This window comes from Eublepharis macularius, chromosome 15, assembly GCF_028583425.1.
Source record: "Eublepharis macularius isolate TG4126 chromosome 15, MPM_Emac_v1.0, whole genome shotgun sequence".
Lineage (NCBI taxonomy): Eukaryota > Metazoa > Chordata > Lepidosauria > Squamata > Eublepharidae > Eublepharis > Eublepharis macularius.
The window spans coordinates 33779081-33785592 of record NC_072804.1 but is presented as its reverse complement, the minus strand read 5'-3'; positions in this window follow the sequence as shown (position 1 = coordinate 33785592).

Sequence of the window (6512 nt, the reverse complement as noted above, 5' to 3'; positions counted from 1 at the left end):
GAAACAATTCTCACTAATCTGAGCAGAGGAACTATTCATAAACCTTGGTCCGAGGATCAAAGCTTCCTAGTGATCCCATATGGATAAAGGCAGTACTGCAAATATGAGGATCCCAGGTTGTCAAGGGCTTTAAAGGTTAACACACCAGCACCTTGTATTGAACACAGAAGCAAACTGGCAGCCAATGAAGCCATCTTAAACTTCCTAACATCAAACCTGCAGAGATGACCAAAAAGGCGTTGACACTAAAGAGACCCTGGAGGCAGAATAACCAGGGGGTGCACAGGAGATGGCAGGCTGGCTTTTTGAGGAACCAGAATGGCATGACCTTCCTGCCCATGAAACTTCTAGCTAGTCCCCCTAGGCAGCTGAGGAGACTGCAGCCTCCCTGAGCGACTGCCACCTTTCAAAGGACCCAGGCTCCCTGATAGTTTAACCCGAGGCTGCTAAACCTGTAAAGTAACATTAATCCCTTTCAAATGAAGACTGCAATCCAGATAAAAAGTATCAGGCACATGGTAGAGAAGAGGTCTATAGGGGGTGCTCAAGGTAGCTCCTTACACTCAAATTGTACATTCTGCTCTCCTATCACAAAGTCCCACAGTGATCCCGGAGTCTGTCTGTCCTCTTCCTGCTCCCACCTCTCTGCTGGAAAAAGGTATCACTGGATAACAAAGAAGAAGACAGTACAGGTGGTCGTTTGGATATCCTGCAGCCTTTCTCTTGGGAGGGAATCTCCATAAGAACATTACAGCGTTAGAATAGCCTCGCAGGCTCATATCAAAGGTTCATTCAGTCCAGCATACTGTTTCCAAAAGTGGAGGCCATATGCTTCCAGGAAGCCCACAAGTCTTGAAGGCCCTGCCCTTCTTTGACCAGCATCGACTGACATTCAGAGGCATACCCCTCCTCCATGATTACTTTCATCCCCCTTTTGGACCCATCTTAGCTTTCTCCTTAAATCGCTTTCCTCTCCTTCAGAGAGTCGCCTGTGCTTTGGCGACATCACTGGCTTCTCTACCAGTCCCCCACCATAGTCTCAGACCTATTTGCATGGCTAATCACCAACACCCTATAGAAAAAGTGCAGGAACTGGATGGGCATGGAAGCAAAAGGTTGAGAATTAATGTGGGCACAGAGGCAAGCAAGGCCCATTTTTAAGTCCACCTACACATACTTGTTTGCTAGTGGATTGCCCCATTTGGGTTGGCTGAGTCTCATAGGCACTGGATGCAACCATCTGAGTTTGGCTGGCACAGGAGCAGAAGGGCAGCGATCCGAAGCAGGAGAAGGTAGGCAATAGCTAAATAACTGTAGAGGAGCAGAGGGAGAGGGAGAGAATCTTTGGACAGATTCACAGCCACTAGACAGTTCCAAGAGGCAGCAGATAGCAGAGGATGGCTCGAATTCTCATCAGTGGAGAAAGCTCAGCTAGGCTTAAAGGAGCCATACTGTAGCTCAGAGTCTATCTTCCCTTACTCTGTTGCTTGTATGTGGGTCTGTTGATGCCTCAAAAGTAAGAAGTTAAGTCCAGGCCAATGGCCGTAAGGGGTTCAACTGTTTTCTGAGGGCACATAATGACCTGTAACATATTGTTACATGATCCTTTTGTACTAGATTATTGCTATTGCTATTGCTATTATTATACAATGCGGTTGTTGGAAGTGGAAGTGGACATTTCAAGGGGGGAAGATTAAGCACAGGAAAAAGAGATCATTTCCGCTTTCCCACTGTCAATCACCAGAGGGGGGCACAGGCAGCTGGGGACAGGAATTGTCAGGAGGGAAATAGGATGAAGGCAGAAAACAGTCTCTCTTCCCCTGAAAACTGCAGTTGTTCTGTCTGCACACGCACACAAATATTAAAGTCTAATAACCAGAATCACAAAACAACACGGGATGTCAGGGTCTGCGTTCTGATGATCTAAATCCCTTGGGCCAAGATCCAACATTTGGCAGTCTATAATCTGTTCCTCTTCAGAGAGACCTACTCTGACCTTGGAGTGTTCGAGGTTCTTGATGATATGCTCCTGTGTGCAAGAAAGGAGGAGAATCCCAACTCATGACCATTACCAAGGTCACAGGGTGGGGACCCTGCTGTGTAGTCCATAATGTGTGAATGGAAAGTCTAGTGGCACCTTAGAGACTCACCATATTTGTTACCGAAGAGGCTTTTATGAGTCAGAGCTCTTTTTGTGGGAGGCATGCCTTAGATGTGAGTGAGCTCTGCCTCATGAAATCTTGTGCTACAATCAATGTTGCAAGGTTTTTCCACACCAGGATGGGTTTTCATGGTTTTCCCATTGTTGCTGCAGCTGCCGGTAGAGTGCAGTGATACTGGGGCTTCTATATGACAGGTTGCCCAGCAGTCTCCCTGCCGTAATCCCCCATTAGTGGCCATCCCACCAACCCACCTCCCATGCCCCTCACATTCTACACTTTTTCAGTTTTTTAAAGAAGCTGCAATTGAATATATTATACCATTACAATCTGTGTATCAGCTTCTCTAAATTCCCAGCTTTCATTTTTCCCAAAAATATTCTTTAAAAAATTCGAGCTACTGCTATTAACTCAGCAGCACTAAGGCAACTTATGAAGCAAGCCCATTTGTTTTCAAATTTTAATGTGTGCTATTTTAATATGAATATTTATCTTTCCCTAAATATTGTGTTTCCTTTAAGTTTTTTAACCATATCTGTATTATTTTTATTACTCTGTCTAAAAGCCTATGTGCTGTATAGATTTCTTTCAAAAAATAAATTGAATGGATGGAAAGCCAGGAGGGAATTCAGAGAACTTGATATACAGATTGTAACTTTAGCCTCTTCTGTTGTAGATATTTTATATTTTATTTATATTTCTATACCACCTTTCCAATTCAGGATCCTCAAGGGGGCGAGCATTAAACCATTTCAGACATTAAAAAGCATTTAAAGTACGAAGATATATAAATATTTAAAACACATAAACATAATATAAGCACATAAAAATATAAAAACATAAAAATACCAAAGCAAGGAGGAGGACAAATAAGAGTTAGTGAGGGAATGTCAGACAAACCAAAAAGTCTTCACAACTCCACAACAAAAGGTGCTAGAGGCTTACTTTAAAAAAATGAATGCTGGGAATTCAGGGAACCTGATACACCAGTTACTATAGTGTTGTGACAATATAACGATATTCATTTGCTGATTTTTTAAAAAGGCCCCCCGAGGTGGTAGGGAACAGTCAGAGTGGGGACGGAAGCAGGAAAAATGGCTGCTGTGGGGCGGGACTGGGAAAACCAAAACTTTCCCACCTACATGGCAGTCATTCAAACTTTACTGCAATCTTTTCCAAAACATCACAGGTTTGAGAAAGGTTGAAGAAAAGCTGGGGAAACCCCGGAAGGTGCATGAATGCACCACAATGCTGTGGAAAGTGGGTGGGTGCGGGAACACAGCCTCAAACCCGGGGCAAAACAACTCATGTGGGAAAGGCCTTTGGGATTTTTGGTTTATTTTGCAGCTACAGACTAACACATCTTCCCACCTGGAATTATCTTCTTCTTGTGTACATTTTACTGTTCAGAACCAGTGACAGTACATAAATATGTAACTTGCAGTTGTGTATGTGAGGATACCTCATGGCAGGATTAAGAGAGAAGACCAAAGCTCTGTCAGAGAACAAGTGCAAAAGTTGTTGCATGCAGGGCTTTTTTTTAGCGGGAATGCAGTGGAATGGAGTTCAGGCACCTCTTAAAAACGGTCACATGGCCGGTGGCCCCGCCCCCTGATCTCCAGACAGAGGGGAGTTTAGATTGCCGAGCAGCGCAGAGAGCAATCTAAACTCCCCTCTGTCTGGAGATCAGGGGGAACGGCCACCGGCCATGTGACCATTTTCGCCGAGGGCGATTTAAACTTTAAAAAACTCCCCCCTTGTTCCAGCTGACCCAAAGTGACGTCATTGTGCAGTCCTGAGTTCCACCACTGAGTTACACCACCTCTTTTCCCAGAAAAAAAGCCCTGGTTGCATGCAGTGAAGACGTTCTCTGAGGAGCTGTGCTTTTCTTTTATAAAAACAAGTTTCTAGCCCTCGTGATGGCAACAAGATGCCTGCCTATGTGAGTGTAATAATCAAGATCCTCTGAAATCTCAGAGGTTGTAGAGATGGTTGGATAAAATGTCCCCTGGCAGAAGGCAGAGCTTTTGTGCCTTTTCCCCAGAGCTTGATTATTCTAAATAAATGATACGTCAACAGTAAATGTCCACAGTCATAAGATCTGCGTAACTGCAGTTTGTGTAATGGGCTTCATTAAGCTGTGCCTTCCGGAGGGCCTTTTAGTCTTGACTTAATCAGTGCGCTGGCCTTGCTTTCATCCATAAATGTGGCTCTGTGAGCCCCAAACACACTTCAACAGCTCTATATATGGTCAGGCACCACAGGGCCAGGTTGTCTGCTAAATGTTCTTCATAGATTATTTCCCTGCCCTGTTAACCCAGGGTGAACTTGCCAACACTTGAAAGCCAATAAAAATCCATGGAACAAAGTACCAAAAGACTGCAAAGATGCAGAAATTGTATCAAGATGAAGGGGGATTTCTCAACAGCACCCCTGGAAAATGTCTGTGACAACCTCTGATGTAGAATCTAAGCTAAAGGATTTTGTGGTTGGGAGGCAGCATATAAATCATTTAAATCAAAAGATTTAAGAAGAAAGATTTTGCATTCCCTACTCTTCGGGGAGATAAGTGGTTTTAGGATAAACAAGGTCTCTGATGACGAAGTGGGTTCTAGCCCAGAAAGGATCAATAAATCTGTTGGTCATTCAGGTGACAGGAGGTGCCTTCTTGGTACAACAGACTAACAATGAGGGGCTGTGGCTCAATGGCAGAACATCTGCTCAGTATGCAGAAGGTCCCACGTTCAATCCCCAGCATCTCCAGTTAAAAAGGGCCAGGCAGTAGATGATGTGGAAGACCCCTGCCTGAGACCCCAGAGAGCAGCAGCCAGACAGAGCAGGCATTGCTGACCTTGAAGGGCCGATGGTCTGATTCGATATAAGGTAGCTGTGTTCACACACCGTTTGTGTGTGAAGTGCCATCAAGTCACAACCAACTTTTCGCAACCCCAGGCAAGTGAGAAGCAGAGGTGGTTTGCCATTGCTTTCTTTGGTGGTCTCCCATCTAAGTACATACCCTGCTTAGCTTCCAAAATCTGAAGAGATCAGACTATGCCATGCTGTCTTCCCTCCCACTGAAACACTAGAGTCTTAAATAAATGGTTTATCAACTTATCGATTGAACATAGATGAAGCAAACATGGTAGTCTCAAAGCAATCTCTCTCTAGCACCCTTGGATCCTTGAAGCTGCTAAGCAGAAGCTATGAGCAAACTTTCCCATCCCATCCAAGCTTGTGATGGGGTGGCACCTGAAAAGGGGGAACCAGGGAACAAATTGGTGGGGGCCATATTGTGGATCAGTGAACTAGGCGTTCCCTGACTGGCTATGTGATGAATCCTTGGAACCGTTGGCATTACTCTGGATAGACTTTTTGCCCCCAGTAATGTCAGCAATTAGCCACATTACAAGTACCTAACTACGCCACTGGATGCATTTCCCATAGGCTTATCAATACAAACCCAGGTAACCCAGATCTCTAAGATATCCTCAGGGAAGGGAAGGAAAAGGAGGAGCCAAAAATGACATCAGGTTCATGCAGGGCTTTAGCTGAACCAGAACTTATTGGAGCACAGCCACAGAACCTGTTTTGGTTCCTTGTCCCTGGAACATGTAAGAAACTTGGGTACTTTTCGCACTCACGGTTTAGCGCACCATTTCCGAGCAGTCGCCACGATCGTTGCAGCTGTGGCTTGGTGCCTGTGCATTTCATACTTCATCTGAAGATTCGAATCGTTATCCCGCTGTTTGATTTTATACTTGCTTCGAAGCCCCAAGTTGGTTGCGGATTTGGGGGGCTTCTAGTGCACGTCACTTTTTTTGTTTTTAAGTTTGTGTATGTGTTGTAACGCTGTGACGTTAGCACTTTTTTTGGCAGAAAAACTTCCCCGCTCTGATGTCCTGAAAGTACATAAATGTGAGTCTGGTTTCTTTTCCCAATCTATGTGAAGTCCCGGGTACTTGGCGGTCTTTAGGGAGTTTCAAAAGCACCTTAATTTTTAAGAACATTTTTTTAGAGATTGTGCAGGTGCAGTAAAGATTTGAGGTTGGCACTCTGCCTAAGAACCACCCATGCCCATCAAGCATCCACACACACCCTTTTTTATCAAGTTTACACGAAGGCTACTCATGCATCAACACACAACACCACCACTTATGTTCTTCAGTATTAAAAAAAAGGTCAAAAATTGTGGAGTGGTATGCTGAGAAGGGAGAGTGTGTTCAGATCGGCACAGACAGATGGCCACAAGGGAAAGGAGAGGGGCAAGAAGACAAATTGGAGCTCAAGAAAACAATGTTGAAACATGACTACACATCATAAGATGAAAAAAAATTAAAAGCTAGACTTGTAGTA